The sequence below is a fragment of the Rhamphochromis sp. 'chilingali' genome (genome assembly GCF_963969265.1).
Source record: "Rhamphochromis sp. 'chilingali' genome assembly, chromosome: 4".
NCBI classification, from domain to species: Eukaryota; Metazoa; Chordata; class Actinopteri; order Cichliformes; family Cichlidae; genus Rhamphochromis; species Rhamphochromis sp. 'chilingali'.
Genome location: NC_137948.1, coordinates 11305925 through 11322090, shown reverse-complemented (window position 1 = coordinate 11322090; position 16166 = coordinate 11305925). Strand labels below are relative to the sequence as shown.

General features: G+C 37.5%; 1 long non-coding RNA gene and 1 pseudogene across 4 annotated transcripts in view; both read right to left on the bottom strand.

Annotated features, from left to right (window-relative positions):
- The window catches only part of LOC308394926 (complement C3-like), a 43317-nt pseudogene that overhangs the window by 21068 nt on the left and 6083 nt on the right, over window positions 1–16166 (bottom strand). The window contains exons 3-24 of the transcript XR_013974788.1: window positions 16004–16166; window positions 15235–15329; window positions 14842–14930; window positions 14639–14721; window positions 14475–14562; window positions 14271–14373; window positions 13806–13926; window positions 13292–13407; window positions 10093–10239; window positions 9693–9786; window positions 9482–9570; window positions 9175–9363; window positions 8910–9062; window positions 7696–7825; window positions 6846–6914; window positions 5039–5236; window positions 4777–4894; window positions 4591–4679; window positions 4041–4180; window positions 3473–3682; window positions 2954–3017; window positions 2721–2810 (exon numbers count right to left, since the gene is read on the bottom strand). The product of XR_013974788.1 is annotated as a complement C3-like (transcript). The remainder of the gene's footprint in view (window positions 1–2720; window positions 2811–2953; window positions 3018–3472; window positions 3683–4040; window positions 4181–4590; window positions 4680–4776; window positions 4895–5038; window positions 5237–6845; window positions 6915–7695; window positions 7826–8909; window positions 9063–9174; window positions 9364–9481; window positions 9571–9692; window positions 9787–10092; window positions 10240–13291; window positions 13408–13805; window positions 13927–14270; window positions 14374–14474; window positions 14563–14638; window positions 14722–14841; window positions 14931–15234; window positions 15330–16003) is intronic.
- Window positions 14–1985, bottom strand: LOC308394930. 3 transcript variants are annotated; one of them, XR_013971312.1, is made up of 4 exons: window positions 1967–1985; window positions 1754–1866; window positions 665–759; window positions 14–556 (listed from the first exon to the last, which is right to left on the bottom strand). It is a non-coding gene; the product is annotated as an uncharacterized lncRNA (long non-coding RNA). The 3 variants fall into 3 exon arrangements; XR_013971313.1 differs by having other exon boundaries at window positions 14–330; window positions 491–556; window positions 1754–1982; XR_013971314.1 differs by having other exon boundaries at window positions 1754–1975.

Below are 16166 nucleotides of genomic sequence, written 5' to 3'. Positions count from 1 at the left end.
TTTTTGCCTTTTTTTTTATTAAAACCACTTTATAGAACATCACATCAGTTACAATGTAGAATCCATGTCACTGGAGAATTTTGATTCAATAAACAGTAAAAAGGTGAGCTGTGAAGACCAAGGACAAGTGCAGCTCACAGGTTTTCTATCCAAGGAATCCCAGAAGATTGCATGGTGTCATTGCCCAGCAGTTGTTCGCAGGACATATGGACTCAACCTCAACAATCCCTCACACTGAGCAGCATGAAGTGACAGTGCAGAGGAAAAACTCCCCTTTAACAAGAAGAAACCTCCAGCAGAACCAGAACCTGGTTCAGTACCAGCAGCCATCTGGGTTTGGAGGAGAGAGAGAGACACAGAACTACCAAAAGTATTTTTTTTTTTTTATGTGATTGACTGTTGTTGTAATTCAAGCCCTGAGTGTAGAGCAGGTAAGATATAAAGTTGCATCCTAAATTCATGCAGAGTGTTTAGTTTATGACTTTTTCACCTGGTCATTTCTTGATGAACAGATGGTCTTTTAGGGTTGACCAAGCTGGTACCTTGACTCTGTTCTCTGCAAGATGTTGCAAAAAACAAAATCATATGGAGACAATATTGGACACAAAATATATAACAATTTAGTTAAATGTAGCATTAACTCATAGGTCTTGCTAAAGTAAACCTTGTATTCTGATTCATCACAGCAGCAGTTCAGTTGGATGATGTCAGTAACTGCAGCAAGTGTCTTGCTGACTGAATAATTACATCTTGCATAATCTGAAACAAACACATAAAGACAGAAACAATTTATAAATTAATGTTTGATAAAATCTAAGAATTAATCATTTATTAGATACCAATATGGATATGTCTACCATAAAACTTGTGTGGAGCGAAGTTACATTCAATCAAGATGGTCTGGCATGCTACAACTTTGTAGTTAAGTTCTGGCTACAAGTATACATACCCATCTTGTACATGTTCTTTAACATTATTATTATTATCATCATCATCATCCTACCCAATTATCTGTTTCTTTTAATCAGAGTATGCTGTTTTAATGACTTTACAATATCATTTACATTGTGTTCCTTACATTTTCCCCAATTGTATGTTATATTAATCCTATATTTCCGTTTTAATATTTCTAATGTTTGCCTTGTTTTCTTCACTGTCTGGTCTGCCTCTGTCTTGCCTGTATGGATGCATTTACACCTAAATGTCCCCAACAAAGGATGTCTTAATTCACCACTATTCCAGTGAAACACGAGTCTCCCACCTTCCTGCTACCAGTCTGGAGTTTTTGTTCACCAAAGCACACACCAACTTCATACTGACGGACAGATCACTGCCCTTTTGCCGCCTTGTCTGACCGTGTTTTGTGGCTTTGGTTCACTTCGCCTCACTCTTCCCCATTCTTGTCATTAAATCAGGCTGTTCTGCAACCATGGCAGCCATTCACTCTATGGCTTTATTCATGGTGTATTTTACCACTTCACCAAAGGCCGTTTTCGTTTACAACATTATATTTGCAGTGTTCGTCTATCTATCAATATCTGCGGAGTATTTTTTTAACGAGTATCCTATTTTCTAAAGCACAGCATGTAAAGGGTAGCTCGGTTAGCAGGATGCTAGCATGTAGCGCTTAGTGAGACACGCCTCAGACGAGTTGAGCAAAGACCCCGTCTGTGTACTTTATACGTGAGCAACGGATTTAAATAAAATTAAGGTTTCAAAAGACAAACTTGAAGATAAAAAACAATATACTTACCGGAGAATCGCCAGGGTTTGCCGCTTCCATCTTGCTGCTCCTAAATTCAAAACTGCCTTTGCAGTCAGGCAGGGGAGGCGTGGAAATTGTCTTTGAGTTAGTCAAACGTTTTCCTTAGTTCGAGTAGATGATAAAATAAAAATAAATGGGATTTTAAGTAGGACTAGGCGTTCTGTAATGATCTCTATTTAGGAGAAAAACTTAATCACTCACCTTTAAACAGCTCTCTTTTAGGAGACAAACTGCTGGCTAACGGTGTCATGTGATCAAACAGCGTAATTTAATTGGCCGAGAGCCACTCGACTCGATCTGGTGCTGATTGCTCTGGCTTGGGTCATTAAAGTTCATCACTTTTGCAGTTGAATTTTTGCAGGTGAATTTTTTGCAGGTGAATTTTTTTCAGGTGAATTTTTTGCAGGTGAATTTTTTTCAGGTGAATTTTTGCAGGTGAATTTTTTGCAGGTGAATTTTTGCAGGTGAATATTTTTGCAGGGACATTTGGAGGATAAAAATTCAGTGTCATAAATTCAATGTCTAAAAATACTTGAATTCTGATGATACTATATTTCTTCCATAGAAATGGGGCTAATCTATTGATTACAAAGGTCAACAAAAAAAAATCTTTTTGTAATCATCAGAAACCACAACACACTTTTCTAAACCAGTTTTTGAGGATGATTCCAAATCTGCTTTCAGGTTTTTTGGTTTTTTTTACAGTCACAACAACTTTTTGAATTATGAGTAATATTAGTTTGCAATGGACTTGCATGTGTTTTTTAATAAACCAATCTTTAACTGTTTCAATATTTTCAGTGCGAACTCAGATAGGCGCACGCTGTGGCATAGATGTAATGGTCATTGTCGGGTAGCTAGCACTGTTTATTCAAAATCTTTTGGCATATGATTTTCTTGTGTATACTTTATGGAAGAAGTGTTAGCTTTGGGAAAATAAGGTTCTTGGTCTTACCACTTAGAAAGATTTGTGTTCTTGCAGCTGTATCTGGAACCATATCTGTTTCAGGAATGGCACTCTTGATGATTTCCACTTGTTTGCCATCTAATCGAAGAGACAGATAAGAAGTTAGTGGATTCTGAAATGATTGTATATAAAATAAACAAATAAATAATGAATAAATATATTTTGTTAAATATAAGTTATATATATTTCGCACATTGCAACTATTTAAACAGTAAAGTTACCTCTTCCTTTCCTAGCAGGGTCTAATAGTAGAGTTTTTGTATTATACGTCAGTACACCTGGAGGCTGAAAAAACAGTAGTTTTAAGATAAGGAGTAAACACTGTCTGAGTAAATTGCTAATACAGATAATTGCCTGTTAAAATCACAAAGAATTGATTCTGTTCATCTTGATCTTGCGTTTTCAGTGGGAGAAATGTTTCGTCACTCTTCCAAGTAATTTCTTCAGTCTCAGCTGATTGCAGGTTTCCCCAACCTTATAAACAGTATATATTTACGTCCAGATAAAAAGAATCAATTTGGGTGGCTTTCCTTACCTGGATGTTTGAGCAGGCATCAATGCATGTTGAAATGTTTTTAAATATTTTCTTGGTTATGTTACTCATACTAATTTAATTTGTTGTAACTGCCCTTGAGTGTCAACAGAAGGTGTATTGGAGACAATTAGTGGTCTGAGACAGAAATGAGAGGTTCAAACCATTCTCATATGATATATCGAGTGCTGCAACAAATCTTTCTTACCACTACCCGCAGCATCTTCCTGATACCATCACTGCCACCATCTCTAACAGCTGCTTTAATCTCAATAGGAAAAAGTCCTTCCTTCATGGGGATAATGGTAAATGCTACAGCCCGTGTTGTTCCACTCCCAACAGTGACCTCCTGACGATACTTCCCGCGCTTATGAGCTGCACTGCACAAGTTGGTTTCTTCTTTCAGATCCACACGCACCTTGAAATGGGTAAAGATGGACAGTAGATTTTTTTTAAAAGCCACGACAATGCAGATACTTTGCATTGAATATGGGATCACTGAATAATTCCATGACTGCGAAAGTCCCATATGATAACATATAGTTGGCCCACCACCATCATTCAAATTTTAAGTGTAGAGATTAAAAGATGCTGGTTGACATGTTTTAATAATCTTCATTCCATTAGGAGAGATTTTGCAGAAACCTACCTGTTACCCTTGACACTAAATCATATTTTTTAAACATCAGTTTCATCAGTCCTCTTGGCATCTTGGCATGGTATTTCCAGCAGTTCTAACTAATTCTGCACATTGGGGTTTAATAGCACAGACTCACTCTGATAAGCTCTTCTTCATAGTTGTGGAGAATTGCTTTAATTTCCAGCTGCTCTCCACGGACTGCAGAGTATGGCAGTCTGAGATCAATGAAGAATGTCTTCTGTACTAAGATCTCTAAATCATCATTCACACAGATACCTTCAAATGAGAGACAAATAAACATAAAACAAAAGCAAAAGAAAGCGCGAGACATTTGTGAGTGGAAATATAAAATACAATTTATGCTAAATCTAAAAAAAATAACACGAGTTGTACTTCTTCACTTTAGGCAGCAACTGTAACAACTTCAGCCAACTGAATACTTTAACTCTTCAGTTTTATGTTGTGAGTTGTGAGCTGTGCGTGATACGCTTGACACCAAACCAAATTTTTTCATCTTTCTTTGGCCAAATGTACATATTGTATAAAAATGTTTACATATAGTTTCAGCTTTCTGTTGAACTGATAGATCAATATTTTTTTTTTAAAAGCTAAGGTTGGTGTAACAATTTCGAAACAGGAATTGTACATATAAAAAAGAAAAATTTGTGCACAGAAACAATTCTCACCATGAGTCCTTGACATACTAATGCCAGTAAAGTGCCAGGCTGTAATTGAGTCAGGTAAAGGTATATCATTTTTCTCATATGTTGTACGGCTGAAATAGAAAAGTCCCATCAGTTTCAGTGGCAAAAAAATTCCTTAGAGAAGTGGAACGAGTTTTTGTGCATTGCTTTTTTATTGGCTGTACTTACCAGTTTTTGATGTTTTGAGTGCAATTTGGTAGTGTGAAGTTAATCCAAAGCCAGCTTTCGGGGAAGCTCGTCCGAACAGAGATGTCATAGCTGTCTATGTAATCATCATCAAGCTCATCTAAAAGATGTGATCAAAAAGTACTCTTATACTTTTTATATGATGAGAATGAGTTTTTAAAAACTAGCATACAACTAAATATATAAACTAATATACGTGATCTACCCAAAAAGAGTTTTCCCATCCCCAGTCCCCATCTCTTACTGCGAGCCAGTTTGAGGGCTTCCACTTTCCTGTCAACATGCACTTTTTCCATCTCCTTGCAGCAGTGAAGGAAAGCCTCTGCACAGCCTGGACCACCCACAATATAGTCGCGTCGCCTCTCACAAATGTATGGAACAGGAACATCCTTCATGCCATCTAAACAGCACTCAATTTGTTCTTTGTCCTGATATTTAGATACTGAAAAAAAGGAAACCACAGAGAAAAACCTTTAGATTACAGAGTTTAAAGTTCATTAAGAATGATCATGTACAAAGGGACGCTGACATTTATGTCTGTAAATATTTTAACATGACAATTTAACAAATAAAGTGACTGTAACAGTGGTCTGTGGTTTTATTTTCCAGTTCACAAAAGGAGACTTTGAGTAATGGTGAAAAGCTTGAATGTGCTTTGCTTGATGGAAAAGTGTGGTGGAGTGCACAGTGCTAAGTTTATGTAGAGTGTGTGCAAATGGGTGAATATAGTCTGATTATTTATTTTCTGTCTGATATTTCATTTTTGTTATAATCACTGGTCACAGTTATCATGAGACTCTTACTGGAAATGAGTTAAACCAGTATAAACTTGTTTAAAGAATTTTTTTCACAAGACAAATATTTGATGTAGATATGCAGGAGTGAACCAGAGCAAAGTCAAGAAACAATAGCTCTCATAGATAGATGATGCCACAAATGCATGAAGTCTAGTCAAGTCAAGTCAAGTCAAATTTATTTATAAAGCACATTTAAGAAAACAACTGTTGACCAAGATAAAAACATAGGAAGACATGACAAAAGTTAAGAAAATAAGAAGATTTGAGTAGGAAGTAAGATAAATAAAAGTCATACAAACTCATTCTGATATAAAAGCTTAGGAATAAAATTGGGTTTTCAGACAGGCTTTGAAAGTGTCCAATGTTGGGGGGGGGGGGGGGGGGTCCTGATGTGAAGGGGCAGTTTGTTCCACAATTTAGGAGCAGTTACAGCAAAGGCCCCATCTTCTGTGTGCTTTAATCTGGACCTCGTGACAGCTAGGAGCATTTGACCCACAGACCTCAGTGATCTTGCAGGAGTGTACCAATTTGAAAGATCAGAAAGCTATGAGGGTGCTAACCCATGCAACGCCTTAAATACAAATAATAAAATCTTAAAATCAATGTGAACTGGCAGGCAGGGCTGGCTTACATGTGCCAGTTAATAACCGTGCTGCAGCATTTTGGACCAGCTGCAGTAGGCTAACTGATGACACACTGACCAGAGTAATGACTATTACAAAAGTCAAGGCGAGATGAAATGAAGGCAATAGCCCTCTCAAAGTCTCTAAAACAGAGACATGGCTTCACTTTTGCAAGTAGCCGAAGATGAAAGAAACTGGTCCTGATTGTAGCATTAATCTGTTTATCAAACATTAGATTACTGTCAAAAATCACTCCTAGGTTCCCCGCAAATAGTTTTTTTATACATTTCTAAGGGGCCAAAGTAGTAATCGTCACAGGAACAAAACACAATGACCTCTGTTTTCTGAAACTGTGCAACTTTTTCCTTGTTTTTCTTCTAATAACTGTGCACTTTGTTTTTACCTGCCAACTGTCTGTGAACTTTGCATTCAAATATAAACCACCATGACACTTTCCTGCATGCGGTCAATCAGCACAAAGGTTCTCATCACAACAACATGCTTCTAGGAAGTGGTTTCAGCAAAGCAGCAAGCTTAAAGAAACTAGTAAAGTAAGTGGGATAGACAGTTCATTCTGTCAAAGACAGAATAGAAATAGCAATGTCTATCTTTGGCAGTTTAGGATACTCACTCAAGCTGGTTCTGAGGTCAATCAAAGTGGTAGATCGTTTCCTTCTGCTGGTGGCAGGACACTTCAAATCTGAGTTTTGAAAACAGAAAAAAGCACTCCCTTTTGCAATCCTAAGACATCAGTTACAGTTTAAAACACATTCAAAACATAGTCGCTCGAAATAGCTTATTTTCACTTTCATATAACACTACTTGCAGCTGATTATGGGATATCTATTAAGGAAGAAATTTAACAAACTGACTTGTTACAGCAGTGGCAAATTCAGTGAGCTCTTTAGATGCACCTGTTCTTTCATAAATGTTTGATAAGGCAGACTGCATGGCTAGAGACTGAAAACACCCAAATTCCAAAAATAAGAGATTATATCATATTCTTTATTTTCTCCTAATAGTTTATGTTAGAAGCCACTAAAACACAGAAATAGGAACTTAAAGGTTATAGTTAACGCTTTAAGGCAATCAAATTATTCTTTCTAAGTCGATTTTGAAAGTAAGCCTTCACTTTTTGGGAGATGCTTCTTCTAATGCTTTGAGAAGAAGGTATATTTCTACAGTAGTAAATGAACAAATTTTGACAAGGCAGGGAGCACCAACAGAAGCTAACTATGTCCCTTCATTGTACTGTTTCTATATAGTCATTTTTTTTAGTATGAGCTACAAGCAAGAGAAAATAAAGAGGTAGTGGACTAGCATGGCCAGCAGCAACCTAAAAAGGACCATTATTGGTTTCCTTGTTTTATACAAGGACATTTACCATTTGTAGGAGAAAATGAAATCAGTTTGTGTGGCTCTCAGTTAGTCACTGTTACACTACTTTGACAAAGTCAGTGTGATGAGTAAAGTAGGGTAACCTGTTCTATGTGGTGTTCCAGAAGTAGTGCTGGCCACAAACAACAGTCCAGCATCATAGAAAACATTCATGCTGTCCTTTCCTCCACCTGGTGTGCAGCCTGTGTCATACGCCGCTATTATTTCCCAAATCTGCGCAGAGTGGAAGCAAATCAAATGAACCATGCGAGTCTTTTAGATAGTAAAAGTAGACGTTATAAGTTAGGGTTAGGAATTTATTTTATGAGACTACCATTTCCATAGACAACATCGGTAACATAAAAAAATGCATGTCTCTAAACTTTGAACCAATAAAACATTTCATAAAAAACTCAGAAAAGTTGATTCTGTTTATCTCGACCTCGCATTTTCAGTAGGAGAAATGTTTTGTCACTCATCCAAGTGACTTTTCCAGTATCAGCTGACTGCAGCTTTCCCCAACCTTATACAGAGTACATTTGTATAATGACTGAAACTAGCACCATGGGTTGTGAGGTCAGGTTTGTGTTATTATTTGATATGCAAATTGTTGCGACCATTATCAACAACCACTGATCAAAGACCATTGATCAATGACCATGAGTACCATTCACAGAGAGTTGGAGAATGTCTGGAATCACAACAAAGATTAACCCTTAGGCCCCCTCCTCGATTCAGAGATGGCCTTCTCTTTTTCACGTACTATGGCCTCCTTGATTTCCTGTTCAAGCCAGTGTTCCTCCCTGTCCAGGATGTGTACATCCTCATCACTGAAAGACTGGTCACGGGCCCGTAGGTGTGAACACAGAAGTACTTACTCGGCTACGCACTCTATTTACATCTGCTGTAAAGTGGCCACTCTTTCAGTGATTAAGATGTACACATCCTGGATTAAGCAGGGACTCAAGGTGGCTATTTACATGAAAAGGGAAAGACCATCTCTGAATTGAAGAAGGGTACATCTTTCACCATCTTACAATGCTGTGATTGCAGCTATTCCCCAACTCTCTGTGAATGGCACTTGAATGGCCATTGATCAGTGGTTTTTGACCAATGGCTGTGAGAATTTTCTTATTAATAATCAAGAAATTGACCTCAAAACCCATTGTTCGCCAGTGGTGCTAGTTTCAGTCATTATGCAAATATGCTCTTTATAAGGTTGGGGAAACCTGGAGTCAGCTAAGACTGGAAAAGTCACTTGGATAAACGCAATGTTCAGATGAACAGTCAGCTTTTTGGAGTTGTTAAAAGACATTGCCTTTTTCTGGGTGAGGCGGTGTTTGTTGTTTATGACGTAGACGCCTTTGTCAACTGCCACTAATCCCACTGTGGCTCCTGGATCTCCTGTGACCTTCAGTTCAAACTTCCCGCGAGGCTTATAGTTATTATGTTTCTTTTCTTCCAGCTTCAGCTAAAGGAAAAGAAAATAGGAAGAGTAGATGTTTTGCCTGGGTGTCTTTTTTAACTTAGTTATTGTTATAATACAATGAATAGCTTAACTGTGTGTCAGTGTTGTGTCTCACATCTCCTACGCAGGAGTGCTGTATATCCACCTGAACGGAGTCTGATACCACTTCAGTATTTACATGGTAGTACGCTATGATGCGGAATGATGGCAACATCTCTTTGGTAATTAGAACATTGTGAGAAATCAGAATTTGACGTTCTGCCCGGAATCTGTCATGTTTTACCAGCTGACCTCTGCTCAGGATCTGAAGACAAATTTATACAATTTACTTATCCATCCTGTTACATAAGCTGCTGTAAGTAATTACAACCCAGTCATTCATATTTTCAAACACATACAGACAGGTATAAAAGGTCTCTTACCAGATATGTGATATCATATTCTTCGTTTCTGTTAAGGTTTAGGCTGAATTTGAGGTTTTGTCCTAATTTCACCTCAGCTGTTTCCAGTCCTGCAACAACAACTTTTTACAATCAGTACTAGACACTTTGTTGGCTCTCAGAGCTATAGAGAGGATTATCAGCACGATTTCTGCTGTCTTATCTTCTGATGTCATTTTACGAAATTCCTCACCAATATGAATGTAATTTCTGCTTGTGTGAGGGGTAACTATCGTGGTAGCAGATCTTTGCCTTGCTGGTAAAATGTTCTCAACAGCAGTCGTTGCCTGTAATTAAAGGCATACAATAGATTATACACAACTAATATAAAAATAATACAATGATAAACAAACAATACAATGACACTAATTTTGTACTAGATTAAAAGTATTTAGCCTATTTTTAGCTAACCTACAGTTGAGCTGACATACAAACTACTGGCTATTTCCAACCACGTAAGAAAAGTTATATAACATTTTTAAAGCTGTGTTCTTTCTGACATACAGTGAAATAAAAAGACTGATGAGTGCATAGTTGGCAATAACTTGGCAATAAACAACATTGCAAAACATCAAATTGACAATTAAACATACAGTAATAATGATGTTTTCGCTGTTTCCCACTGTATTGATGCTTAGCTTTGCCATGCCGTTGTCTGCAGTGTGCCCTTTCACTTCACCAGGATTCACCACAACAGGAATATCTTTTGCTGGAGTGTTATCAGGGTTCAAAACTTGAATCTGCCATTACAACAAAGAAAAACAAAGATCAGCATAGTTTATTTGATATTAAGCACATTAGTTTCTGAAAACAATATAACAAAAGCATAAAAAATAACAAAAAACCCCCAACAATAACAGAAAAAAATTATTTTCATCTCAACTAAACATGTTCAGTAAAATATTATACATCACATACACATTATGTGTATATTAAATTTTATAAAGTTGTTTTGCTCATGAAACATTGAAATTAACACATTGAACTCATTGAAGCCCAATTGCCAACCCCCCCCCCCCCCCCCCCCCCCCACCATATTTTGTAAATTGTAAATAAAAACTGTCAAGGACAGTTGTGGCTGAAGAAGGAACCAGTTTCTATGACTATCAAGACAGGGAGTAAATTCAAAAACAATGTCAATGTGGTGTAAAAAAATACAAAACAATCCAGATCAGAAACAAATAATCCAACTCTTCTAGGAAAACACACAACAAGGAGGGACACAGCCATAAGGGAAAATGTAACGCAGGACAACGGGAGACTGATACAATAAATACCCACCAGAAAACAAGGTGAGACAAAACAGGTGTGAGGTGTGAGAAACTAATCCTAGATGAGATAAGGTATCTAGAAATAGCAACTATTGTTTATTTTTCGAGTTTGATGTTTCCGATGTTTCAGATGTGTTATAATAATAATAATGGATACTTTATTGATCCCCATGGGGAAATTACTTGTTTTTCTCTGCATTTGACCCATTCACTCAGTGAAGCAGTGGGCAGCCCACTAAGCAGGCGCCCGGGGAGCAGTGTGTAGGGACGGTACCTTGCTCAGGGGTACCTCAGGGTAGCCGTTAAGTGGATTCGAACCACCGACCTTCCGATCATGGGGTGACCACTTTACCTACTGAGCTATCCCTGCTTATAGCTATGTGCTTATAGCTATCCCTGAGCTATAAGCACATCTGCCTAGTCACAGCTAGTGGTGACAAACTCAAAGCCTTCATTACACATTTGATTGTTGTTGTGTCACAGAACAGTCTCGGTTTCTTTTTTGGTTTAGTAAAATCAGGACCAGCTCATCATCACTTGATGTCAGCTTTTTTTCACAGTGTGCACAGATTGCATATTTTCACTGTACGTATTTGTGGCATTTATTTTTTGGAACCAACCCTAATTTTTCGTATCCAATTAAATAGATCTGACTAATGAGATCACTGCATTTGGCAACAAGCATGCTCATAGCTTAAATCGCAGTACTTAATATACAGTGAAATTGGGGATTGTTTTGTTTTTTTGCAATTTATTATTAAAGTTATTAGAATTTCAAATTAATATGGCACCACGGACCTCGTTCTCTCTTGCTCAGAGACAGGCCACTCCTAGGTAGTATACACTTTTATTGCATGTGGTAAAAACAGAATGTTAATGTGATTGGTCAAGAAGTTGGAGGAAAGCCTTTAGACCCCATGGCCACCTCACATTTCATCTCCCGGACATCTCCCTATAAGGAGATTACCCTTTTGCAGGTAAGGAGATTACCCTTTTGCAGGCAACACTCCCATTACTGTGGCAACTATCTCTTGTCCTCTGGTCAGGCCTGCAGAGTTAGAGAAGGGGGAGGAGTGCATTCCATTTCCTAACACCCGATTTATGTTAGGATTTATGTTTTCAGTTGGTGCAAAGTCTAGACTGCAGATAGGCACCTGAGCACTTGGACTTTTCTACCTCAAAGCCATAATGTTGTAGTAGTTGTAATATATAGTTTACTATTTGTTTGCTTAAATATCGAAGGCCTTCACTGAAAAAGACATCACCTGGAGGGGAACATATTGCTCTAAAACCTTTCTAGACCTTCCCACACTGATGATGCTTTTCCAGTTGTGCTAACTGCAAATTCCAAAAGCAGTAATGCACCCACATACCATCAGAAATGCAGATGCTTCTGAATGAATAATAAGGCAAAAGGTCACTCTTCTCTTTAGTCTGGAGATCTTAAAATTAGATTAGATTAATTTAGATTAATTAAAAACTTGAAACAAATGTTTTTCACTTTGCATCAATCCAGTTTAACTGAGCTTCGGCCTGGAGAAGACAAGGTTGTTTCTGGATCATTTTCAAATGTCTTCTTCTTTACATGATAGAGCTTTAACTTGCATTTGAGGAATTTTACATTGAAAAATTATTCTGACACAGTCCCACAATTTTGAACCTCTGCCCATCTTCTGAGGAAATGTTTCTTTTTAATACCACTTACTCTTCCAGCCTTTTTTGTCCCTGTCCTAACTTTTTTGAGACATTATCAAGAATCGCTGTGTGGCAGGCAGGAGATTGGACCCAAAATGCAGGACTCACAACACACGGAATGAACTCAAAATGCAGCTTTATTTGCTGACTCAAGGAAATGATACAAAACTAAACTAGATTGGGAAAATCTAAACTAATCTTCACAGAAAGGGACACAAGGGAACACACAGCATGAGGGAGGATGTGACACAAGACTGAGGTAGATGCTGACCTAAATACACAGAGGGATAACAAGGAAGTGAGAACACACGAGGAACACAGCTGACACGAATAACCATAATGACACAGCGGAGGCTGGACTGAACAGAATGAACATGCGAATGCGGGACCTTCACAATAAAACAGGAAACATGATGTGGGACTGAAGGAGAGGCAGACGAGGGCAGACATGATGCGCTGGGGAAACATGGAAAACATAACAGAATAAAACATGAAGGGAAACATGGCACAAGAACTCACACCACAATATAAACACAGACACATAGGGAAACACAGAGGGCAGAAACACAAAGGGGAATCCAATAAACTAAACTGAACAACCTAGGAACCTAGGAATATATATTGAACTAACAAAATACAAAAACACAAGAAAACTAAGAACGCTTGGTCAAGATGACTCAGGACCATGACAGACATATTGCTGTCATCAAATTCAAGTCATTGAGCTATGTTCAATTTTATTGAGCAGTAATATATTTAAAGATATTGACATTTGTTGTTTTTCAAAATCAATGACTTAAAGAGTAATTATAAATTAGCAGCTTACTGTGATGTCAAACGACATTCCTGGTTTGAAATATTTGGGTGTTTTCTTGAAGTTGATGGTGTAGGGTGATTTGACAATTTGGATGCCTCTCAGCTCTGCTTCCACCATCTCACTACCTGTTTGTGAATATACACATTCATAGATTTTAAATATGAGTTCAAATTTACCATCCTTCTAACCCTTCTGCCACAAAGGACTTTAACTCACTTTGGCCCATTTGGCCCTACGTAAGTCTGGTTAAAGAGCCAGTTGCAATACATGGTTCATGGATATTCAATACAAACAATATTGTTTTTATTCCCCCCCCCCCCCCCCCCCCCCCACGCCGCCCCCCAAAAAACAAACAAACCAAAAAACAAAACATAAATTAGGCTAATAATAGGCTAATTAGGCTAATTTATCTATACTAGTGAATGCGTCTTGGGGAACACAAAGTTCAAATGATGTGTAAACAAACAAACTAATTCATATTTTAGGCCCCCGACTTATAAGTTAAATAGTGTCTTTTTCTTACCACTCTCTGTCAACACACTGACCGCAGCAAATATAAAGTTTCCTTCCAAATCATTGATGTTTGGAAAAGTCTGTGCAATGTGTTCCCTTTTCAGTTTAACGGTTCCTTCTCCTTCATTGATCTGCCATGGCATAACACAAAAATGGGTCATTCAGTAGGAACCTTTTTTTTATTCTTATTTCACAAAGAGAAAAGCCTTTTATGGAATTATTTTTAAGGATTTCAAAGTTAGGGTCAAATAACAACTGGACAATAATACAATGTGTCAAAATTGTTGGTTTTTTTGGGGGGGGGGGCACTAAATATTTCTCATGCAATTTCTAGTGCAAGTCTTTGTCTTATTTTAGGAAACTGGGCATTGATTGAAATCACAAAAGATAAAAATAAAACACACAGAGACTTGTCAAATAGGCAGTTATTCATTATTGTTATTATTTATTATTAAAAGAATAAATGTTTACTCACCTCCACTCTTTGAAGAGAACTTGGAATGCCGTTTTTTGTATTACCAACTAGAACTCCAAACACCACAAAGGCTGTGCCATCCACCTTTTTACCAAATAGATATCTAAAATCACAAATAAACCATTAACTTGCAATCAAGAAACAACAACTCAAACATGATTTTATAAATTAAACTGTGTCCACAAATCAAAAGCCTTCATATACGTCGCTTTGATGTTGATGGTGAGCTCATCACTGTCCACATAGAAAAAGGGGACCTGGGATGTCAGTTTAACCTCAAAACTGGGAAGCACTGCAAAATAATACTCATTAAGTGTCCAGTGAGGCGAAAGGGGAAATTTTTGTTGGCTATTTTTAAACAAACTCACCATATTCTTTCACTTCAAATTCTGCCTCAAAGGTTTGCTTTAAGTTGGTGTTAAATTTTGACACCACCTTCCACGTTCCTGTACTACATATACAAACAGACACACATAGATGTACATAAAGAACACATAGTTCAGTGTTGATGTGTTTATAAGATACATAAATTTGAGATCCCTCTCAGTGTGGAGCATTAGGGAAAAAGTACCTTACAATTTCAGGGAGGAAATAACTTCCATAGTAGATTCCTGACACTACAAGGACAAGCTTTGATTCTAAAATAATTCCATCAGGGTTCTAGAAATAAGAAAATTAAACCTAAAATTAGGAGAGAGCATCAATAAAACATTCAATATATTGTATAATTTTTAACATTTCTACAGCTTCCTAAAAACAGGTAATTTGTAATTATTAACTATATGGTTTATCTAAAAGTTTCAGTTTCAGTTTTCATGGCAACTTGTATTACAGCATACGTGTTGGAGAAATATTTATGTTTTATATGTTTTAGTGACATTATTGGAGATCATTATTTTGTAAATGTTTTATACTCTCAGTGATAGATTTTGTAATGATGTAGTTAAATGAAAGATAACAATACCACAATATCAACAACAACAGAAGTATCAGTTCCCGGTTGATAGTTCTTGTCTACGGGCTCCATATTTGGCCTCATTGCAAAAATCCTGTAAAAGACTGTGACAGAGAGACAAATAGAGAAACACTTTGTTTAATTACTGTGTTTATTTCAGATTCCCCTGTCAACTAGTTAGCACATGACATCTAACAAGAAGAAACACTAATTCTACAACCATGGAACCATCAATAAATGGATGATAGACATTAAACCGAGAAACTGACAACTCTGCTGCTGCCTGCTGTGATTTTAAAAAATATATAATTATACAATAGCTATTAATGATCTACTTCCAACCCAAGAAATAGAAATGTAAACAACGAATGTCGGACCCGACCACATTTCAACACTCGTTAAGTTTATTTCGGTTGCTGTTCACAACAATACTCAGCTGCAGTTTTGCAGTTGCCAGCCACACACACCAACAACAACAACTCAGTCAGGACCCAGTACATTCTTTAATGCAGGGGAGGCGTGATGAGCCGATGCAGCGATGGTGTGTCAGCCTCCCTGCAGTGGCGCCACATATCACGCCCTGCCACAAGGAAAAGATGTATTCTTGATGTATCTAATGAAAATTAAATCAACTCTCTGACAAGCTTCATCTCCCATGATCTGAACTACATAAACTGCTAAAAGGTTAATGACCAAGTTCTGTCCAGTGATGATGACCATATCATTTTGTGTTGGTGTTGGTTTGTGTATCTCATCAGTAATGGAGTAAATGACTCACCGGTGGTACTGGGAGTATAGATAGTCTTGTCAGTCTGGATGAAGATGTACCCATATTGAAGGGAGATTAACACAATCTTCTCCAGTGTTTGGGTACCAAACTCTCCTTGTAGGTGAACATACTGTTTTATATTGGGATCATTGCTGAAGCGCTCAGCAGGGAT